The following is a 24,958-nucleotide window of genomic DNA, read 5'->3' on the forward strand; positions in this document are numbered from 1 at the left end:
AACTGAAATTAACTAATGCTTAATTTTTTTGGAAGGCTTCCTTTGCTTCATATGACCACCGGGATGGATTGGCACCTTTATGGGTGAGAGCGGTAAATAGGTGCAATGATTGTGGGAAAGTTCTTCCTGAATTCCTAATTTGCTTGGAGCTTTTCTGGGCCCATTTTGAGACCAGAACCTGAAATGATAAATCCCAGGAAAGGGAATAGAATTGACCTTGAAGACACGCTTCTCCAATTTGCAATAGACTACTGGAATAGAGGAGTCTAAAAACCACCTTTACTTGCCAGCGATGTTCTTCCAGATCATTGGCGAATATAAGAATATTGTCAAGATAGACAACAACATATTTGTACAACAGATCATGGAAGAACTCATTCAGCAAGAAACGCAAGTGAGAGAACGTACGCAATCAGCCACTGCGTGTATACGCTAATCAATGCACAGCATAAGATGTAGAAGCCCAGCACTACACAATGCTGCCCACTTCCCTTTACTCAAAGCCTGAGCAGTATACAAGACAGCGGAAACATCGGTAAAATCGAGAACCATTTGAACCATACGCACAATAGAGGTTGACCTGATGTCATGCAGGATTTTGGCCACTTCCTGCACAACATCCTTGATGTCCCAATATACAGGCACACCTGTGTTTGCCCAACCACCCCCATCACCACCCACAAACGGCACTTCCAGTCAATCAATATCAGAAGGGTCTACATACACACTGCATTTAGTCTGCGTAACCTTACCCAATTGCACTGGCTAGTTCGCGCATGCACAGTGCGAAAACATCAGCTGAGTGCGTGCATTCTCTCACTTGCGTTCCTTGCTGAATCAGGCCCATAGTGCTGGAAAACAGCAGGAGCATTGCTGAGACCAAAGGGCATAACGAGGTACTCGTTGTGACCGTCGTGAGTGTTAAACGTGGTCTTCCACTCGTTTCCTTTCCGAATTCATATGAGATTAAATGCTCCTCGCAAGTCCAATTTGGTGACGATGGTGGCTCCACTAACTCGGTCAATAAGCTCTGTGATCAAAGGGATAAAATACCAGTTTTTAATGGTGATGTCATTCAGTCCCTTGTAGTCAATGCAGGGGCGCAGACCTCCAAACTTTTTTTTCTATGAAAAAGAAGCCCGCACCAGCGGGAGAGGTGGAAGGACAGATTAACCCTTTTTCAAAATTCTCATGGATATAGTCAGTCATGGCCTTTGTTTCTGGGAGCGATAGCAAATAAGTTCGCCCTCTGTGAGGATATTTGCAATTGATTAATTCATTTGGACAATCCCATTCATGGTGAGGGACGAATATCAGCACCGGCTTTACTGAAAACAGTGAATTCTTGAGGAGGAGGAGTATCTGGATGAGATGGTACTGTAAAGCATACTTTTTTGAGGCAAGAACTGAAGCAGGAAGATCCCCAATTAGTGATTTGTAAGGTTCTCCAGTCAATTTGAGGATTATGCAGAAGGAGCCAGGACAAGCCCAAAAACTACGAAATGTGAGGCCCTGGGTATGACAAGAAAACTTAAAACTTCTGAGTGCAGAGCAAAAATCTTGATGCAGAGGTCCATTCTGAAGGGTAATTGTACCCCCTAGGATGCAGCTTCCATCAACCGCTTGGAGGTACAGTAGATAGGATGAAGCAGACTCTTAGTTTGTAGTGCCCATTGTTGGACCAATTCAGATGTGATGAAGTTACCAGCTGCACCTGAATCCAACAACACAGAGACTTGCTTTAAGCCCTTGGCCTCTTGAAGAGAAACTAAGAGAATGCAATCAGTTTTCTTTGGAGAGGAATCAACTACTCCTAACTTAGCCTCTCCTTGCTGAGTTAGGAGCCAGAGTTTCCCGGACACTTGGGACAATTGTTGAGCTGATGAGAAGGAGCAGCACAGTATAGGCAGAGATTCTCAGACTGTTGCCTTCTGCATTCTTCCTGTGATAGGCGTGAACAGTTGATTTGCATCGGTTCCTCTTTGGGAGGAGAAACTGACTAAGGCATGACTGTCGCTCGAGGTTTAGGAAGAATAAATCTCCCTCTCTCAATATCACGTTCTTTAAAACATAAGTCCACCTTGGTTCTCAAGGAGACCAAGGCCCTCATTCAGAGCCACTCGCTAGCGGCAGTACGCTCGTTCCGAGCGATGTTCGCACATCTGCGCATGCGTACGGATCGTTATACGCATGCGCGAACCAGTCAGTGCGGCCGAAATTCATGTGCTCGCAAAATAGCGAATGCCTGCTATTTTGAGTGACAGAATGAGGCGTATGTGGGTGGTAACAGGGGAAGGTGCTTGAAAATGGGGAGTGGAGATCCGAACGCAGGCGTGCTTAAAGGTCAAAATGGGCGTTTTATGGGTGTGCATAATTAATACAGCAGCGTCATTGACCACGTCACTGGGTTATTTTATAGTCAGAACTGCTCGCAAGATTGTGGTAGCAAAAACCAACCACAAGAATAGCGAGCAGTTCATACGCTGGTCGATGTACTCGATTAATCTAATAAATAGCGGACATGACGTATGGTGCGAGCGGCCAGGGGGCGTTTTTAACAAATAAACGAGCGTATGTTTTGCTCGCTCGTTCAGACTTAGAGGTGTGAACAGACTGCAATTTGCGAAGGGATCATTTGAATAGCCACCCCTTGTTTTTGAACGAACGACCGCAAATAGCGAACGGCTCTGAATCAGGCCCCAAGTCCTCCAACTTGTCCGGGAGATCACGAGTAACAAGAACATTTTTAATTTTGTTGGATAAGCCATTCCAGAAGGCTGCATAGAATGCTCCATCATTCCAAGAGAGTTCTGATGCCAGTATTTGAAACTGCACCAGATACTGGTCTACAGAATTTGAATTGGGAGTTGTGTCCATCTCTAAGGGGCTGTACTGCTGGGGCTGTGTCCATTTCTAAGGGGCTGTGGGCCTGATTCAGACCCGCTCGTGAGCACTGAGCACTCGCAAGCGGGTCGATGTTGCCCAAGTGCGCATGCGCACGAGGGAGTCGGCTCCATCGTGCGCATGCGCGAGACCCGAAAACGACGGCCAAGCCGTTATTTTGGGTCTCGCACCAAAGGGGGCATGCTGTCGATGGTGATTGACAGCACGCCCCCTTTGGTGGGCATGCCGGGGGTGTGGCTGCACATGGGAACGCCTACCATCTGGGGCCGGCCCCACTGACATCACAAGTGATGTCAGTGGGAGTGCTTTTGGCTCTGATAGAGCCAAAAGCACTCCTGGGATTGCAGCAGCAAGACTCTACCGTAGGGTCTCGTCACAAGCCCGATGGTCGCAATGGACTTGACCATCGCGACCATCATTGTGGTTGCTCGCTATAGCTGTGGGTGGTCACCCACAGCTATGCGAGTGGCCAGGAGGCCGTTACAAAAAGGAGAAGGGACAGCCCTGATTCAGAGCGAGCGCTCTGTCAGAGTGTCCGGCTCTGAATCAGGGCCTGTGCTCACTATGTCCATCTAAGTGGCAAGCTGTGTCGAGTTACCTTAGTATAATTAGTCTAATTTCCATCACAGTGGTGCTGCACTGCCTCCGCAGGCCCCACCCACTACATTCACAGTGTGACTTGATATTTGTCAAGCAAAAAAAACTTTCAAATAAAAAAGTAAAAAAAAAAATTGTTGTATTTGTACTGTTTTGTGCACTGCACCCCAGTACTCTGTATTACCACAGAGAGTGTGCGTAAAAGTGGTCTGACTCTACAAAGTGTGAGCCAAGCTGCCAGTTTTTAAAAATAAAAATTGTTGTTTTTGTACTGTGCACTGCTATTCAGTATGCTGTATTACCCCAGAGAGTGTGCGTAAAAGCAGTCTGACTCTACGCAGTGTAAGCCAAGCTGCCAGCTTTAAAAAATAAAAATCATTGTATTTGTATTGTGCAGTCCACACCATTGTGCTGTATTACCCCAGAGCGTGTGAGTAAAAGCGGTCTGACTCTACGAAGTGTGAGCCAAGCTGACAGTTTTTAAAAATAAAAATTGTATTTGGACTGTGCACTGCACCACAGTACACTGTAATACCCCAGAGCATGTGCATAAAAGCGGTCTGACTCCATGCAGTAATCTGTGAATTGAAAATGGATAACGATCAGTTTAGAGAAGAGCAAGCAAATACTAGTGCTCAAGGTGTTGCCACCAGTCATGATGACAATACTAGTCCTTCAACGTTATCTACTAAAGCCGATGCTCAAGGGCAGTGGTTGCCAACCTTAATTGATGTGTGAGCTACTTTAGAAAAATTAAACCTCCCGAAGAGCTACTAAAATTGTAGAAAAAAAAATTTGGCTAATAATCGAAACAAATGAAGGTCATTTAATGAAAAGTAAAAAAATGTTTCATAGAAAATAACAATGCATTTAATTATTAAAGTGATATTGTTGTAGTTTGTAAATAAGATTAAAGCACAGGCACATTTCACTGTTAATTACTGGCTCCAAGGAGTTACGTGCAGTAGAGGAGCAAAAGATATAACATGGGCTGCTGTCTGATTTTCCGGCAGGGCTGACCGGTACTCACTTGCTCCGTCATAGCATAGATGCCATGGGTGGAACCACGGTGAAGCACATCAGTTGATTCATATAGAGGCTGCGCCAATCACCTGACGTACTTCCCTGTGGCTCCACCCACGGTGTCGACGCCATGGGGAAGCAAACATCAGAGGTCACTTCTTCCTAGTTGACTCGACAGTACTGCAGTAGGTAAGCTACCAAAATTAAGACCGCGAGCTACCGGAAGCTCATGAGCTACAGGTTGGAGACCACTGCTCAAGGGCATAGAGCAGTGGTGGCGAACCCTGGCACTCCAGCTGCTGTGGAACTACATATCCCAGCATGCCCTGCTACAGTTTTAGCATTCCCCAATAGCAAAACTCTGGAAGTGCATGCTGGGATATGTAGTCCCACAGCAGCTGGAGTGCTAGAGTTCACCACCACTAGCATAGAGGGTCTAAGTCAGGGCATCTAAAAAAAGCAATATACAGTGGTAAAGAAAAAAACACCTCTATCAAAGGGAAAGTTTTCTGCAGAACAACATAACATTGGCATTCACCACACGCAGTGGCAAGGAAAGACTCAGACCTTGGCCTTTACTTCTGAGTGGTGGTTCTGCAAATGTCAGTGAGGCATCTTCTTCTGCCTCTCATGATGATGCAAGACCTATTCACTCAGAGTCTAAAAGAGGTGTCAAAAATTAAAACCAGTACGGCAATAGAACAAACTGCGTTCAGAAACAAAAATGTCACAAATCCCCGAGGAGAGTCTAAGTGTGTCCATGAGTGATATGTGTGAGCCTGACCTTTTTGATACTGTTGTACTTACAGAGATGCCACCTTCCACCATTTCTGTTCCCTCAACAAATGTGGGGATGAGCAGCACAAGTATAGCTGATGACATTGAAATTGAGGATGCCACAGAGGACGTGAAAGAGGATGAGGGGGATATGTGCTTGTTCCTAGGTTTAAGTCATACATCGTGTCTTTCTTTCCAACTGACCGAGATCTTAAAAGATGCAAACAGCTCCTGGTGAGCAATTTGGCAGCTCAAGTGGTACACTACACAATAAAATATCCTAATTCAGTTTCTCTGGCAGCTGCCAGGAAAAAAACTTAGCTTTCCCAAAAGATCCATTGATGATGCAGAGGAGTCAATTTGTGACATCTGGTCGGGTCTAAAAGAATTGCCAAAAATTAGTTACACAGCTACTGCAACTCTATCTGATAGGGTCAACATCCAAAGAATGGTGGAGGAGACTTTTTATGACACCGTACACCTAGGCATGTCACAGAGTCCCTTAGACTACTGGAAAGACAAAAAGGCTATTTTGGAGGCCATTGTGCAGACTGGCTTTGCATTACGTAAGCTGTCCACCCTCCAGTGTGTACTCAGAAAGAGTTTTCAGCACAGCCAGGAACCTTATCAGTGATAGGCTTAGGAGGCTACTTCCTCAAAATGTTGAAAAGATGATGTTCAACAAAATTAAATGGAAATTCCACGAGGACGACCTCTACTGCCAATTATGTAAAAAAAATACAGAGGTATCTGTAATGGTGGATTCCAGCAGGGATGAATTAATATTGTGTGAGGATGTTGTGCACACTGAAGAGGGTGAGGATGAGGATGGCAATGGTGATGAAATCTTGCCACAGTAGAGCTGTTAGCTTAGCTGCTTTAAGCCCATTGGTAGTTTGTTTTGTGGGGACCCAAACAAACTAAGCACTTCAGCCACAAAAGTAGCAGTCCCTGTTGCTGAAGTACTTGGTTTGTTAAACTGTGCATGTCCTTTTTAATATCCTACATAAGGGTGGGTGGGAGAGCCCAAAGACAATTCCATCTTGCACCACTTTTCTTTTCTGCTTTTTGGCAATGTTTTATAGATGTGCTATAAACTGCCGTGTGTTTGTGCCGCTGCTCTGTCGTTTAGTAATCAGCCAGCTCACTGCAGCCTTTGGCCAATATTAGTGAAAACAATATTGTGAGCTATGAGATGGTCAAAATTGACTGGAAATGACTGGAAATTAATGTTATTGAGGTTAATACTCTAGGAACAAAAAAAGGCCCAAATTATGTGATTTTAGCTGTTTTTGTACATTTTTGAAAAAAATGCAAATCCAAATCCAAAACCGGTCGCTGCAGTTTGGCAAATCCAAATCCATAACCGGATGATGAATCAAAGCCAAATCCAGCAAAAAACGGTCGGGTACATATTTCTAATCTTAACAGGTCCATCATACGCCTCTCGCCTATATGCACCCCCACAATAGGAAGAAGTGGATCAGGAGCATATCATCCTCACGTTAATACCAGATATAAGTGTGCCCAAATCACCACATGTGTAACACCTGGTATATGCAGTCGGTGCCTCTCCCCCAGTGACATGGGGGATATCTCTGGGAGAGGTGCAATGGAGAGAGAAGGCAGTGAAACAGACTAACTGCATTACTGCTAATGGGCATAGTGGGCATGGCTGCACGGTGGGCACGGCTTCTTCCCATCCACTGCTGTGGTGTGTCACATTGGTGATTTGGGTTTCTTGCATTTGGGGGAGAAGCCATTTTCAGCAGAGCCTGGGAAACATCCTTGGAGGGTTGGGCCCAGCTACTTGGGGAGGTGTGTTGTGTTTCCACATGGGCACTGGACATATAAAGTCCCCTGCTAGAAGCCCCCATCTGCAATAGAAAAGAAATAAAGAACAGAGAGGAATTGTTGGTCTTGCAGCAAAGGCTGTGTTTGAAATTGTAAAGACATTGCATAAAAAGAGGAGACCCCAGAGCCCATCAATAGGGGTATCCACACCTTCAGGGGTAGGATATCCACCTTCAGGAGTACCCCAGAAGAAATTATGGCAAGTAGCCAATCTCATTGGAGGACAGAAATGGGTGAGTGGCTAGAGGTCACATGGCATACTTAGGTGCCCCCTGTTAGTACAAAGTCCTTGTACTGGTAGAGCCCTGAGAGGGGCTTCTATAGTGAGGGCTGGGGTGGTCACTGCATGGCTTGTGTAATATCATGGAGGCAACAGTGTAGAGTCTGTTAAGGATTGGTCCACCCATAGAAATCGAATCATTGTTGGATGGGCATTATGCAGAAACCTCATGTGGCAATCCGCTGTGTGTCATTGTGTGTGAGAGACTATAACATGCAATGCTATGGAACTACTGGCCCAGGATGTCCTGGTATGTACTGCTGCCTGTCTTTGCAATGTTATGCCCACTGTAATAAAAGTATTGTGCAGGAGGAGTTTGACATATCCTACCTATGGCTTTATGTAACCATCATGATTATTGTGTAGTCGGAGTTGGCGAATTGTAAAACAACCTACAATGTAACCATTTTGCTTTGTGCTGGAGGAGAGGCATTCTATTCAATAAAGTTACGTCTTGTTCTCACCATCAGATGGCCCGATGCCCAATTTATTTATTTGTCACCTATGCTTAGTCCACAACACCACATGCTGCATTAAACACCCAAATATTCAGGGATAACTAGTACTTTAGTCTCACACACAACTAGCCAGAGCAGTGAAAGAGGAAGGGTTATGTACCATAAATCAGGGTATTCCAGAATTTCTACTTAGTAGCAGACTTAGTAGCAGGGGTTCACAACAAGCACAAAGACACAAGAGGCTGCCAAGAACCATCCATGGCAAATACAATATATATGGAACCCTGGATGATTGGACAATTGGAGTTTTTATTAGTAGTAGTAGTAGTAGTAGTAGTAGTAGTAGTAGTAGTAGTAGTAGTAGTAGTAGTATTATCCTTTATTTATATGATGCAACAAGGTGTTCACAGCACCTTACAAAGTGCATAAACTAAAACAAAACAAAATGTAAGAAAGAGAGACTTACTGTACAGCCAAAACATTGCAGAACATGAACTACAAGGCTTATAAACATTGCTGCATCAGCAGTCATAATAACTCAAATTAGCAGCGCCGGCTGAACCCAAAGGTTGGTGTCATTGTTGCCAGTGAGAAGGAGAGGATGTTATAAGTGAGGGAAGGAAAATTACATGAGGGAAAAGGGTCCTGCTAATGAAACCTTAAAATATAAAGAGGAGTGTTAGACAGACAGGGTGACACAGAAGAGATGAATAATGAGCGTGGAGCATGGCACTCTGGGTTAGAATTAGAGCTGAAAGGCTTTGATGAAGAAGTGGGTCTTGAGAGCCAGTATGAAGCTTTGTAAAGAGGTGGACAGCCTAATAGGGAAAGAGTTACAGTGGAGGGGAGCAGCACTGGCAAAATCTTGTAGACAGGAGTAGTATGAAGTAATCAGATGGGAGGAGAGGTGGCATTCATTTGTGGAGCGAAGTTGCGGGAGTGTGAAGGGAGATGAGCTCAGAGATGTAAATAGGAGAGGATTGAGTGAGGGCTTTGTATGTGATAGTGAGGAGTTTCAATTGTTTCTGAAGAGCAAGGGAAGCCAGTTTAGTTCCTGTATGAGAGGAGAGGCAGACACAGAGGCAGATGCAGCACATTTGAAGAGGAAGATGAGCCAAGCAGCAGCATTGAAGACAGATAGGAGTGGAGAGAAGTGGGAGACAAGGAGGCCAGATAGGAGGAGGTTACAGTAGTCCAGTCTACCAATGACCAGTGAGTGGATGAGGTTCTTAGTTGCCTCCAGCATGATAAAGGGTCTGATCCTGGAAATAAGTCTAAGGTTGAAATGGCAGGACTGTGAAAGGTACTGAATGAGTGGATTGAAGGAGAGGGTGGAGTCAAGGATAACCCCAAAACAGTGCACTTGTGGTCTAGTAGAGATGTTGTTTTGATTGAGGGAGGTTAGGCTAATTAGGAGGTTGGGAAGACTATCAACTCAGTCTTACAAATGTTAAGTTTAAGAATGTGCTGGAACATCCAGGAGGGAAAAGCAGAGAGATAGCTGAATATATGAGTGAGGAGCGCATGGGAGATGATGAATTCACCTAAAGAGGACACTTAAAGAGAATAGAAGAGGTCCAAGAAACAAATCCTGGGGAACACCTAGTGGTATTGGAGAAGTGGAGTAATGAGAGGAGACAGATAAAGAATGGTCAGAGAGGTAAGAGGACAGCCAGGAGAGGGCAGTATCATGCAGACAGAGGGAGTGAAGTATTTGCAAGAGGAAAGGGTGGTCCACTGTATCAAAAATATCAAAAGCTGCAGAGAGGTCAAGTAGAACGAGCAGAGAATAGTGGCCCTTGGATTTGGCAGCATGAAGGTCAAAACTGACTTTAGTGAGGGCATTTTCTGTGGCGTGGAAAGGACAAAAGCCAGACTGAAATGGGTTAAGCAGGAAGTGTGAGGAAATAAAGGTGGTAAGGTGCTTGTAAACAATTCTCTCAAGGAACTTGGAGACAAATCGGATGAGAAAGATGGGATGGTAAGAATTGGGATACAAGGAAATGTTTCAATGCTGAGGGGACAGTGCACGAAGAGATGGAAAGGTTGAAGACATGGTCAAGATGGGATAGGGTCAAGGGATTAGGTGGAAGTTGGCGAGGACTAGATCAGGGCCATACCTTTATCTCCAGATATTTAAGAGAAGTAAGTCACAGTTGGCAAAATGAATTGAAAAGATGGGGGGAGACTGGCTGGGAAAGAAGAGGATGGGATGACAAGGGTCTGGACCGATATATTCATTTTTGGGCATCATCGCTGCCCTATGGAACCTGTTTGTGGATTACAGGGTACCTAAAATGGCACCCTTCAGCCAGTAGCATTGCTGCAGAGCCACACAGAGCATCCAAGGGACACTCAGGACAGCTATCCTGCAGTCTGAATTAGGCATAGAGCCCTGTTCCAAACAAACAGAGAGAAATCAGCATATGACTGACCAAATTGTATCCAGAGAGTTGACTATAGATTGATGAATATGAGTCAAGGTAGATGTAGCAAGCACAGGTAATTCAGCGTATCACCTACCAAATACGTATATAACATGCTTCAAATTCCCATAATGAAGCATTTACCTGGAAGGACTACTATCTCCGTATCACGTAGTCAGACAGTAGCATACACAGCATCAGCAAGCAGCACAATTCCTGGGCAGAGTAGACAAGTGGAGGCCACTGGTGAGTAGTCTCCACAGGTCTGAGCAGTCGGAGAGTCCAGTGAAAAAGCAAAAAAATAGAATTTTGTTGCAACTTATGTTATGTTTATTATTTCATGTGTCATTTTGTGTTAAGCAAAAATGTTTTATTCACACATCTGTTATATATTTGCTTTTTAATTGATAAAAAAAATATATATCTTCCTTGTTGCACACATGTTGCTAACATTATTCAGTGGTTTCAATAACATTGTGCACATTTTTACTTACATTTTTAATATCAATAGCATAACTGGGGCATATTGTAAGATTGGTTTAGCAATGGGTAAGTAAAGGTGACTATTTGAACATTTAACACTGTAATCAGGACAAGGGTTTAGTGCACACACCTCACCAATGGCAACGGTATTTCTACATAACTGAAAGAAAAACCGAGATATTTGAATTTAATCCTGTTTTTTTGTTTTCTTTTGGTTTTTGTAATGTGTTTTTTCCCAGCATGCCTAAATTTGTTGTCTGCCAGGCATGCTGACACTTGGGAACCACAACTGCCTGCTTTACCTGACACCCAGGATCTGCTGGGGCCTGTAGTCCTACTGTAATAGAAAAACACTAAGAAAAATACACAGACACCTTAGAAAAAATATTTTATTAAAGTATATTAAAATAAAAATTCCCCCACACATTAGCATCCCCGATCGATCTTTTTTCGCTAGAACAGCTTTCTCGCAAGTTCTGTCTTGGCACCTAAATTTATATTTTTAAATATCGCAATGTAAATTTCGGCAATAATATCTTATCACAAGTGCATCTCAAATGTGAATTATGATAATTAGTGTGTGACCTATGTCTGTTTATTTTTCTCTCTTTCATATGCCATATAAGGCTTTAGAGGAGGAAAACAAAGATAAAGTGGTTTAAGATCCATTAAGGAGAGTATATTTCTTTTCATTTTATAATACAGTAAAGTGCCAAACTGTTTACCAAATGGTTATTTATTCTTGAATACAAGATGTACCCCTGGCGCTTCAAATATAGACCTAACTTTTATAAATGGATAGTTCCAATATATATATATATATATATATATATATATATATATATAAAACCACAATACTAAAAGTGGGTAAAAGTAAGTATATTTATTAAAAATGATAGAACATCAATATATGTCTATCTGGACACATGCACAAATACATACACACATATAACAAAGAACATAAACTGACAGTGCAACGTTAATTTTGTGGGGGTGGGATACACCATTGGGCGTATTACTCTCCCCCTTTTTTTAAAAATAATGGAGATTATCTCCAATTGATAGTCTTCACACTAAACCGTGAATGTTTCAAAGTAGTATGTAGTAAAAGTCAATATCTTTGGTAAAGATGTAATCACAAATGTAGCAGCTGACACCTGATTTAGGTGTATGTCCACATAGGAGTAGAAAATTATAGTTCTCACCGTTTGCTGTACTAAGCTGAGTCGTTTGCAGATGAGGGTGCACGAAGGTGGTTTGCCGGCAAACACTTACCTCGCTGTCATCAACATGTTTCACCCAGCAACTGGGCTTCAGGCTGAACAGATCTCACAGGCAAATCTGGATATCCTTAAACTTCAGGACAGGAAGGTGATAAAACAAAGGAATCTTTGGACAGAGAGGAGGAAGACCTACCAAGGTATATAAAGTGCGGAGGTTGGAGAGACTCGCCATCCCAATGAAGCCCAGTTGCTGGGTGAAACATGTTGATGACAGCGAGGTAAGCTTTTATAAAGTTTATTTCTGTGCACCCAATACACAGCTCACCATGCTTTTATAAATTTGCTTCTCTCTGTGTCCAAAATCTGCTCAAACACATGCACAGAGTGAATACGTCAGCCGCTTGCCTGCTGCATTAGCACTGCATCCACCTCTGAATCAGGCCCTTAAAGTGCAGACGTGGGTTAATAACACCTTGGTTACTACAATTTACCCACCACATAAAAACTCACAATCTGAAAAATGTGCACCCAATGCACAGCTCACCATGCTTTTATAAAGTTTATTTCAGTATGCATACTTCACTAAGGGACCTATTCATCATTAGATAATTATTATCACTAGTGATAATTATGTTTTAAACTTGCTGCGAGTTTAAAAAATATTTTGGAGGCATTCTTGATGCCTCCCTAACAAACATATCACTTCTGAAAAGCTGCTCCTTTTGCGGAGTCAGCTTTTCGGAGCTTCCCCCTGCAGACGAGCACAAGAGGACCTGAGGAGGAAGCCTGTGACAGCCCAGAGCTGCCGGAGGTAAGTAATAAGCTGGAGGGATCTGAATAGATCCCAATGCTGCACAAGCTGCCATGCAAACACCTTACATATGGAGCTATCTGCCCCACAATTTCTGATGGCAGCCCTGAACACAGCCACTAATTCATCAAGTACCCTTGCTGGTGAGTTCAGCTGCCGGTGCAGAGTACATACACGGATGTCACTGATGCTGCTATTTGCCACATATACACTGCAAGGGAATGGGTATGAAGTCCCGGCCGGTTCATATCCCGATGCTGAAAGCCCGAAGAGAGAAGATCCCGAAAGAGAAGGTAAGTACCCTATCCCTACCCCTCTCACCTCCCTAACCCTAACCTTCCCTTAGTGTTTCCTAACCCTAACCTCCACCCAGGGGTGACTAACCCTTACATCCCCCCCGGGGATGCCTAAGCCTAAACTCCCCTTCCCCTAGCCTGACCCTAACCCTCCCGGGGGTTGCCTAACGCTAAGTCAAAACTAACCCCACCCCCCCATGACTAATAGTTACAAAGCCCCGCTTACCTTCGGTCAGGATTCAGGCTGTCAAGATTTCGACATTGGGCTAAAGATAGGCATCGGTAGTCCTGGGTTGGGATTCTAACGTTGGAATTTCGACGGCTGGCATTCCAGCCATCGGTAAATTAACTACATCCCCACTGCAAGTAGCAGTTTTTCTATACTTTCAGTCTGTGATCTACACTGCCGGCTCCAGGCTTGTGCATGGCAGTTCTGATGGGCAAATCCTGGTGCAGGGGCAGCTTCACCATCGCTCTCCTACATCTAGAGCTGGTGAGTTATACTGCATAATTAATGTGTATCATCACTGCAGCCATTGGATTCACGTGCAATGACATCTGTATAACAGTGATACAACGGGATTGGTACCCCTTTATTATAGCACAAGACAATCAGATTTGTTAAGGCCCTTCCTCGTGAGGCCATGCCCCTTTTTTCGGATGCACGTCTTATGTCCCTATTTGAAAACTCGGGGTGGGGGGGGCACCAATGCTCTTTCTGGCCCAGGGCACCAAAAGGTCTAGTTACAGCTCTGGCTATTGGTTATCCCAATGAACATAATTATTATACTCTATCACGTGGGCAGGTATTATATGGCTATTGCTTGTTCCCAGGCAATGCCTCCCAGTATGTTCTTCCTGTCAGGAAAGTAAGTAAAGTAAAGTAGTTGAGATATTATAGCAACTACAGGAGTACAATAGTTTATTTTTTAGATGATTTCTGCATTTGATATTTCTAACACATGCAATTAAATCGTGGATCACTAGGAGTTCACACATGACAGAGGAATTCAGATACTCACCAAATCCATCCATCTTAGTAACACTGCTTATGTTGGCAATCTTATGTAGCAAATATAAAAAAAATATATGTGAACTTTTAGCCACCTGGTAATAATTACATAAAAGGTAATTTGTGCTTATTGAAATCAAGATGCTTGCAAGCAAAAGCCAAACTTATTAACTTGACTAATGATGATAAATTAGACCTGGCTCAGAAGTTACTTTGATATAGACACATTGCAATCAGCAACCTATTTGGAACATTAAATTATGATGCAAACTGTGTTAGTACTGTAGATTGTATTCAGACTATTAATTTGGACCTTCTGGGATATTCCAGAAAACTGAATACAGTAGGACAATGTGACTATGTGTATACGATTTCAATCTCTGGATTTTGGTCATGTATGGATTTAGGTCATATATGACCTGCTACAGCCCAGTGGGTCATATGTCAGATTGTCAGCAAACATATCAGTATGCAAGATCCCTAAATATGGAAATGGCTGGGGTGTAGGGAAGGGGAAGTAGCAAAAAAAAGCTTTGTGAAACTACTCTGATAACTACAACTACTTCTATAATGAAGTAGTTTAAAAAAACGTGTTTTTCTCATTAGCTTCATTCACATGTGAAGCTTTCTTTGAGTTTGGATGGTGTTACTCACCTGTTTCTTCACCACGGTATAATGATCATATAATTTTTTTTGTACCACATTAGTTGTGATTGTGAATGGTACAGAATGGTGTTAACACTTAAAATGGAACTGAACATTTTAAGAAGACATTGCTGGTGTGTTGGTGATATCAGTAGCTTTAGTTCTTCAGTGTTAGAAGTATGGTGAATTATAGCATTTGGATATGATAGCTAGAAGAATATTAGTGATCAGTGGTGTGAGTGGCAAGAGTAGGAAGACAGTAATCATTGTTCTTGGCAGATCCTATGATGGTTGTAGGTGTTAGTGGTGTGCCATGAAGGTTAGTGCACATGGCAGATAACTTATCCAGGCATTGGTTTAGTAACCAGTAGAAACGAGGTATAGAATAACACAGCGTTAAACAGTATATGGCAGGTAGCCAATGCAGTATCTCCAGGTGCAGTCAAGAACATATGGGGTTAATGCTGGACGGTGTAGTACACATTCTTATGTGTACACTTGTGGCTGTGGAGTACATAGTAGATAGCTAGTTGTGGTGACACACTGGGTCTTGGCTGTAGTCTATAATCTCCATTGTAAAGAGACACTCAGGGGCATGTCCTCCACTATGCAGGACTGAGAAGAGAAGACGCGTGGGGAACTGCACGTGCACAGTAGCGCACTTGGCCAAGGTCAGAGGTTGGTCTGGGGTTCTAGTGTTTGAACACAAGAGGAGACAGAACAGCCTGCTCTCCTCCAACATTTTTTAATTAAAAGATACTCTTGAGTTAGTACCCCCTCACTTGCGGGTTAGAACTAGAAAGAAAAAGGTGAACTGCCAGGAGTACCATTTTACAAAAAAAGTGCAAATGTTATGGGGCTTGGTAGCCGGGATGCTGTGTGTGAGTGTGAGTGTACAAGTCTGGAGGCTGGAGTGGAGCATGAAGGTTAGTCAGCCAGTGTACCTAAAGGCTGAAGTATTCTCAGTTAGGCAGCACTGAGTTACAGGCCAGCCAGTGAAGGAGCATAATGAAAGTTGGGGAGTAGATAGAGAGCATTACACATGCAGGGAAAGGGTAGCATAATACAAGTGAAAGAGCGGGCAAGGTGGAAACTTGCTTGGAACTTTAGTGTATCTTTGAATTAGGGGTGTGCACTGGCCACTTTTCGTGTTTTGTGTTTTGGTTTTGGATCTGGATCTTTCTTCGTGTTTTGGATCTGGATTGGTTTTGCCAAAACCACCCTTCCGTGTTTTGGGTTCTGGGTTTTGTGTTTTGGATCTGTATTTTTTTGAAAAAAAGCATAAAAACAGCTAAAATCACAGAATTTGTAGGTTTTTCTGCTCCTATGCTATTATTAACCTCAGTAACCTTAATTTCCACTCATTTCCAGTCTATTCTGAACACCTCACACCTCACAATAGTGTTTTTATGTCCAAAAGGTTGCACCGAGGTAGCTGGATGACTATGCTAAGCGACACGAGTGGGCGGCAGAAACACGTGACCCATCTAGGCGTGAAACTGCAGTGGCAGACAGGATGGCAGTTTGAAAAACTAGGCCCCAAACTGTACATAATGCAAAGAAAAAAAAGAGGTGCAAGATGGAATTGTCCTTGGGCCCTCCCACCCACCTTATGTTGTATAAACAGGACATGCACACTTTAACAAACCAATCATTTCAGCGCCAGGGTCTGCCACACAACTGTGGCTGAAATGATTGGTTCGTTTGGGCCCCCACAAAACAAGCTGGCAATTAATGTGTCCCTGCACAAACTGGCTCTACGGAGGCAAGATGTCATTCTCATCCTCCTCATCCACCGATTCCTCACCCTCTTCAGTGTGTACATCCTCATCCTCACAAAGTATTAACTCGTCCCCACTTGAATCCACCACCACAGGTCCCTCTGTACCTTCTGGAGGCTGGTCTCCCTGGAAGAGCTGATAATTCATTTTGATGAACATCATCTTCTCCACATTCTGTGGAAGCAACCTCCTACGCCTTTCGCTGACAAGGTTCCCGGCTGCACTAAACACTCTTTCGGAGTACACACTGGAGGGGGGGCAACTCAGGTAAAATAGAGCCAGTTTGTACAGGGGCCTCCAAATTGCCTCTTTTTCCTGCCAGTACAGGTATGGACTGTCTGACATGCCTACTTGGATGCTGTCACGATGTAATACTCCACCATTCTGTCAATGGTGACAGTATCATATGCAGTGACAGTAGACATGTCAGAAATTGTTGCCAGGTCCTTCAGTCCGGACCAGATGTCCAAACTTGATCCTGCCTGCCCTGCATCACTGCCAGCGGGTTGCTTAGGATACCTAAGTTTTTTCCTGGCAGCCCCAGTTGCGGGAGAAAATGAAGAAGGAGCCGTTGACGTGTCACGTTCCGCTTCAGCTGACAGTGTGTTCACCAGCAGGTCTTTGCACCTCTGCAGGCTTGTGTCAGCCGGAAAGAGAGACACCACATAGGCTTTAAACCTAGGATCGAGCACGGTGGCCAAAATGTAGTGGTCTGATTTCAACAGATTGACCACCCAGGAATCCTGGCAAAGCGAATGAAGGGCTTCATCCACAAGTCACACATGCCGAGCAGAATCGCTCCGTCTTAGCTCCTCCGTCACTTTCTCCAGCTGCTTCTGCAAAAGCCTGATGAGGGGAATGACCTGACTCAAGCTGGCAGTGTCTGAAATGACTTCACGTGTGGCAAGTTCGAAGGGCTGGAGAACCTTGCACAACACGGAAATCATTCTCCACTGCACTTGAGTCAGGTGCATACCCCCTCCTTTGCCTATGTCATAGGTGGATGTATAGGCTTGTATGGCCTTTTGCTACTCCTCCATCCTCTGAAGCATATAGAGGGTTGAGTTCCACCACGTCACAACCTCTTGCTTCAGGTGATGGCGGGGCAGGTTCAAGAGTGTTTGCTGGCGCTCCAGTCTTCGGCACGCAGTCGCTGAATGGCGAAAGTGGCCAGAAATTTTATGGGCCACCCAAAGCGTCTCCTGCACGCCCCTGTCGCTTTTCAGAAAATTCTGCACCACCAAGTTTATTGTGTGAGCAAAACATGGGACGTGCTGGAATTTGCCCAGATGTAATGCCCGCACAATATTGGTGGCGTTGTCAGATATCACAAATCCCCAGGAGAGTCTAAGTGGGGTAAGCCACTGGGCGATGATTTCCCTCAGTTTCTCTAAGAGGTTGTCGGCGGTGTGCCTCTTACTGAAACCGGTGATACACAGCGTAGCCTGCCTTGTAACGAGCTGGCGTTTCTGAGATGATGCTACTGGTGACGCTGCTGCTATTGCTGCGTAAGGTGATACATCTACCCAGTGGGCTGTCACAGTCATATAGTCCTTAGTCTACCCTGTTCCACTTGTCCACATGTCCGTGGTTAAGTGGACATTGTGTACAATGGCATTTTTCAGGACACTGAGGACACTTTTTCTGACGTTTCTGTACAGTCTCGGTATCGCCTGCCTAGTGAAGTGGAATCTAGACGGGATTTGGAACCGGGGACACACTACCTCCATCAATTGTCTAAATCCCACTGCACTAATGGCGGATACTGGACGCACGTCTAACACCAACATAGCAGTCAAGGCCTCAGTTATACGTTTTGCTTCAGGATGACTGCTGTCGTACTTCATCCTCCTCGCTAAGGACTGTTGGAGCGTCAATTGTTTAGTAAAAGTAGTGGTGTTCCTACTTCCTCTCTGGGATGATGAACGACTCCCAGCAGCAGCCACAGCAGCAGCGGCAGCAGTAGGCGTAGCAATGCAGGATCCTCCGGAGGAATCCCAGATAGGAGAGTCAGTCATGCCAGTGACATGGCCTGCAGGACTACTTCCGATCCTGACTAAGGAGGAAATTGACGAGGAGGGAGTTGACGGTGTGGTTTGCAGGCGCTTGGATACAACAGGACAACGGGATTTAGGTGTCCCTGGACTGCTTACGGTCTTAGCCAAAGTTTCTGAACTTGACAGTAACTTTTTATGAACGCGCTGCAGGTGCCGTATAAGGGAGGATGTTCCTAGGTGGTTGACGTCCCTACCCCTACTTATTTCACCTTTACATATGGTACATATGGCAAGACAGTTGTTGTCCGGATTTGGATAGAAATATTGCCAGACCAAAGAGATGGAATGTTTGGTCTTCTGCCCAGGCATGACCGTGATGGGCTTTTTCATCCCACGGACAACAACTGTCTCCCCCACATCACTGTCTCAAACCACATCACCATCAGAATCCTCCTCGCCAACTTCCTCCTCAGCGCCAGCTACACCAGTATCCTCATCCTGTTGTACTTCAACAGTGACATCTTCAATTTGCATATCAGCAAGTGGACTGTGGGTGCTCCTTTCAGCACTTGCAGGGGGCGTGCAAATGGTGGAAAGAGCCACCTCTTCCCGTCCAGTGCTGGGAAGGTCAGGCATCGCAACCACCACCACACTTGGACTCTCCTTGGGGATTTGTGATATCTTCTTAGAAAGCACAGTTCTTCGCTGTGCTTTTGCCAGCTTAACTCTTTTGATTTTTTTAGTGGGAGGAGGGCTTCCATCGTCATGTGAAGCTGAACCACTAGTCATGAACATACTAGGGATCGACCTTAGCCGTTCCTTGCCACTCCATGTCGTAAATGGCATATTGGCAAGTTTACGTTTCTCTTCAGATGATTTAAATGTTTTTTTCAAGGTCATTTTCCTGAACTTTGTCATTTGGGATTGTATGGGCCCTCTACTATGACATTGGGCATCGGCCTTGGCAGACGACGTTGATGGCATGTTATCGTCTATGTCATGACTAGTGGCAGCAGCTTCAGCACTAGGAGGAAGTGGTTCTTGATCTTTCTCTATTTTATTTTTATCAGAGAAAGTTTGGTCCTCCATTTATGTTATATCGATTTGATATATACGTGCGGCTAAACACAGAAAATATTTTTTTATTTTTGCTGGAGAGTAGTGCACTTTGTGGGTTACACCAGCCTTTAAGAAATGAGCCAGCCGGCTCTTTACTTATGGGACACAGGCGCACGCTTGGCGCTGCTCCTTTGTTGATGCACGTGCGGCTACTGCGCACACAATTCACAAACACAGAAAATAAATTTTTTTTTGGTTTGGACTGGAGTGTACTTTCGGGGGTTACAGCACCCTTTAACGGTCAAGCCAGCCGGCCCTTTACTTATGACACAGGCGCACGCTTGGCACTACTTTGTTGATGCACGTGCGGCTACTGCGCACACAATTCACAAACACAGAAAATAATTTTTTTTTTGGTTTGGACTGGAGTGTACTTTCGGGGGTTACAGCACCCTTTAACGGTCAAGCCACCGGCCCTTTACTTATGACACAGGCGCACGCTTGGCACTACTTTGTTGATGCACGTGCGGCTACTGCGCACACAGGGCCTGATTCAGACCCACTCGCGAGCGGCTGTACGCTCGCAAGTGGGTCGATGGTCTGCACTGAGCATGCGCACGACGGAGGGAGCTCCGTCGTGCGCATGCGCCAGACACGACGAGCGAAGGACTTTCCTTCGCTCGTTGTGTCCGATCAAAGGGGGAGTGCTGTCAATGTTGATTGACAGCACGCCCCCTTTGGTGGGCGTGCCGGGGGCGTGCCTCCCTGACGGGGGCGTTCCCACGGGAACGCCTCCCGTCAGAAGCCGGCCCACTGACATCACTAGTGATGTCAGTGGGAGTGATTTTGGCTCTGATAGAGCCAAAATCACTCTGGAGCTTGCGGTTGAAAACCTCAACCGCAGGCTCCGGCTCGCAATTTCGATGGTCGCGATGGTCACGACCATCGCGGCCATCAAAATGCACGCTCGTATAGCCTGTGGGTGGTGACCCACAGCTATACGAGCGTCCAGGAGGACGCTCCATGAAAATGGAGCCCGGCCCTCATGCAGAGCGTGCGCTCTGCTCAGAGCGTACGGCTCTGAATGAGGGCCACAAATCACAAACACAGAAAATAATTTTTTTTTTGGTTTGGACTGGAGTGTACTTTCGGGGGTTACAGCACCCTTTAACGGTCAAGCCAGCCGGCCCTTTACTTATGACACAGGCGCACGCTTGGCACTACTTTGTTGATGCACGTGCGGCTACTGCGCACACAATTCACAAACACAGAAAATAATTTTTTTTTTGGTTTGGACTGGAGTGTACTTTCGGGGGTTACAGCACCCTTTAACGGTCAAGCCAGCCGGCCCTTTACTTATGACACAGGCGCACGCTTGGCACTACTTTGTTGATGCACGTGCGGCTACTGCGCACACAATTCACAAACACAGAAAATAATTTTTTTTTTGGTTTGGACTGGAGTGTTCTTTCGGGGGTTACAGCACCCTTTAACGGTCAAGCCAGCCGGCCCTTTACTTATGACACAGGCGCACGCTTGGCACTACTTTGTTGATGCACGTGCGGCTACTGCGCACACAATTCACAAACACAGAAAATAATTTTTTTTTTGGTTTGGACTGGAGTGTTCTTTCGGGGGTTACAGCACCCTTTAACGGTCAAGCCAGCCGGCCCTTTACTTATGACACAGGCGCACGCTTGGCACTACTTTGTTGATGCACGTGCGGCTACTGCGCACACAATTCACAAACACAGAAAATATATTATTTTTTTAGCACTTGGGGGGAGCACCCCTGATGGACAGAGCACCCCCTGGACAACACTACAGCAGCCCTTTAGGACTCGGACACTGCACAGGACTTTGGAGTGGACACAGCCCCTATGGAGAACTGACTGCACAACACAGTCCAGCCAGCCCCTATGGACTTTGAAGTAGTGGACACAGCCCCTATTAACAACAGCTGCACAGCACAACACAGCCAGCCCCTATGGACTTTAAAGTAGTGGACAACAGCAGCACTACACTACACTACACTACACAGCCCTAACTCCCACCCTCCCTCTTCACTGTCCACAGCCGAGTGAGAAAATGGCGCCGACGCGGGTACCTTATATAGGATCCAAAACCCGCGAGACTCGGAAGGCGGGATGATGACGTTTTGCCTCGATTTCAGATCCGAGTCAGGCGGGAAAAGTCGAGCCTGACTCGGATCGGACTCGGATCGGGGGGGCTCGGGGGGGTTCGGATTTCAGAAATCCGAACCCGCTCACCCCTACTTTGAATGTTACTATAGTCAAAATTAGTGTACATTGGAGAAATCTACTAATAGTCAGGTTCGCTACGTATGAATTGAACTGTCGTTGTGGAGAGTAGGAAAACTATACATTTCTGTAAACGTTATTGTACAAGCAATCAGAATAACAATGTTTTCATTTGACTTGATAAATACATGGCCGCCATCTTGGAATTTACAAAATGGCTGCCGGAAACAATGTTTTCATCTATAACTCGGCTTCTAACTAACATAGAAATTTGATTTTCACAGCTGAATTACCATTTTCAGGGCCAAAGAATCAAATGCTCCTAGTTGCAAATGTGTTGAGACAATTGTTACAGCAGTTCTTGTATTATATTGCAGTTTACATATTGTAGTATACAGCAGTTGTTGGATTATATTATATTGCAATTGTGTTTTTGTTCTGTTTTCTGTGTTGTAGGCTTTAAACATGAGTGACAAACCACAAGCTGCTGAAGGGGCTACATGTCCAGCTCAGGAGTTTAGCAACTGGAAGCAGTGTATACTCTGTCAGTCTGGTGACGACAATGAACAGTTTGTGCTACATCCACGGATAGACGCCTACCAGCGTGTGCTGGACAAAGTAGTAGAGAGGGCCAGTGTGCATGATGGCAACTATGTTGAAGTTCACCGACGACTGCAAAGCTGTACAGTAAACACACTCTGTGCATATCAAGCAGTCTATCATCGTTGTTGCTATGCAAATGCAATTAACAAGGACCAAATCCAATGTGCCCGAGACCATCATGCACATGCATTAGCTACTGGCCTCCACACTGCCAAGAAATGAGGACAGAAAAGAGGAAAAACTGAAATGGATGAAGCAGGCCCAGCAACATCCGGCCTGCTTCAACACCATTCACTAGGTCACAGACAAGTCTACTGAATAAGGAACGATGTTTCTTCTGTCAGAAAGATGATGATGAGCAGCTGTATCAGGTGAGGACAACCAACACTGGGAACTCTCTTAAACAAGCTGTTGAAAAAGGCAATAATGACACACTGAAAACATGACTGACCTCATGCATTGCACCAGGTGATGCACATTCAATTGATGTTCACTATCACAAAACCTGCTGGACAAAGCATGTTTTCCATGGACAGCGAGATGCCGGCACCAGTGGAAGCAGAACAGGCAGCAAAGTACCTTTGTTACACTGTGCAAGTGTGCTCGAGCTGATCAACCTCATTGATGTCCAAACACAGAACCAAGCATACCTACCTATGGAAGACATCGAAACCACATATGTCAATATGCTTGGTACAGAAGGCTTAGAAAATCATGTACCTTCATTCAATAGAAAGTGGCTAAAAGAAAACATCCTCAATGCCTTGCCACACCTGAAGTCATGTCTGCCAAAAAATCAAAGGAAGTCAGCTGTTCTCTATTGCCCAGAGGCATGCGAGAAAAGCATGGTTCAATCAGTGATGGAAAGTCATGATAATGAAGAGGACAACATGAACAGTATCTACTGAGCAGCACACATGATAAGGAAAAGCATTGTAAACTTTACCAAAGCAGCCAAGGATTCAAATACCATAGAGGTCGCCAGTGACATCCATGACGTTCCAGTTGAACTGTATACCATGATCCGCTGGATCATGATAGGACCTGCTGAGAGCCTACAATCTCAAAAGAGGACCACAGCTGTTGAAAGAGCAGCACTCACAGTGAGTCAGAACATCATGTATGGATTCAAATCGAACCAACAGGTCAACTACATTCCAATAAGAGAATCAGCAGCATTACGGCCAACCCATGCACCTGCCATACCTAGACAAATCGAAGTTGATCCACCTCCTCAACAAGTTGGCAACAGCAGAAACTCCACAGGAAGATCAGCAGCCAGAGGATGGGATGGACACCACAGCAAATTCTACAAGCCGCAAGATAGCCCTGGTAGATGGAATGGTTCTTCTGCAGAAAATGGCCAAGAAACCTGCAACCATAGTGACAGTCAAAGATCTCAGTGAATGCTTCAATGACAAGCTGATGTCACTCTCATGAGATTATGATGAAATCATACTTGTGTTTGACACATACAAGGAAGAATCTCTGAAGGGTGCTACTAGGGATACAAGAAGGCAAGGAAAAGAACCAATCCAATATAAAGTCACAGATGACACAAACATAAAACACATCCCAATGTCCAGGTTCCTTTCACATGAAAAGACAAAGGCTGACCTGACCAACTATCTTGCTGCAAAGAATCTATGGTACAACAGTACATCAACAAACTGGTCATCAACTCTTCATCAGGGCATACCACTTGCAACAAAGACTTACTTTTCCTGGATAACAATCACAAAGAAGCAGACACACTATTGATCAACCAGGCTGACCTGGCATCACAGCGAAACCCACCAGATGCATGATGATTTTCTTCTCCCCAGACACAGATGTCCTAGTGTTAGTCATAGCAAACTATGGGCCTGATTCAGAGCTGAACGCTCTGACCAGAGCGCTCGCTCTGAATCAGGGCCCTCCTCCCTGAAAATGGAGCGTCCTCTTGGACGCTCGCATAGCTGTCGGTGACCACCCACAGCATATGCGAGCATCCATGATGATGGTCGCGATGGTCTTGACCATCGCGACCATCGGGCTTGCGACAGAGACACTGCGGTAGGGTCTCGCTGCCGCAAGCCCAGGAGAGATTTTGGCTCACTCCCACTGACATCACTAGTGATGTCAGTGGGGCCGGCCCCAGATGGAAGGCGTTCCCATGGGAACGCCTCCATCTGGCAGGCACGCCCCCAGCACGCCCACCAAAGGGGTCGTGCTGTCAATCAACATCGACAGCACGCCCCCTTTGGTGCGAGACCTGGAGCGACAGCTTGGCTGTCGCAGTCCGGGTCTCGCGCATGCGCACGATGGAGCTCCCTCCATCGTGTGCATGCGCAGTGGGGGAACATCGACCCATTTGCGAGCATCCTTTGCTCGCGAACGGGTCTGAATGACCCCCTATGACCTCATGCTGAAGAACACATCCATTTCCATGGCCTCTGGGGTTATGGAGATAGAGCCAATAAGGAGAG

At 45.2% G+C, this 24,958-nt stretch overlaps 1 pseudogene; it reads left to right on the forward strand.

Moving 5' to 3' along the window:
* Nucleotides 1-292: 292 nt before the first annotated feature.
* Nucleotides 293-24,264, forward strand: LOC148524813 (uncharacterized; annotated as a pseudogene).
* Nucleotides 24,265-24,958: the final 694 nt, after the last annotated feature.

The sequence above is a fragment of the Taudactylus pleione genome, unplaced genomic scaffold (assembly GCF_031769625.1).
Source record: "Taudactylus pleione unplaced genomic scaffold, aTauple2 ptg000116l, whole genome shotgun sequence".
Taxonomy (NCBI): Eukaryota; Metazoa; Chordata; class Amphibia; order Anura; family Myobatrachidae; genus Taudactylus; species Taudactylus pleione.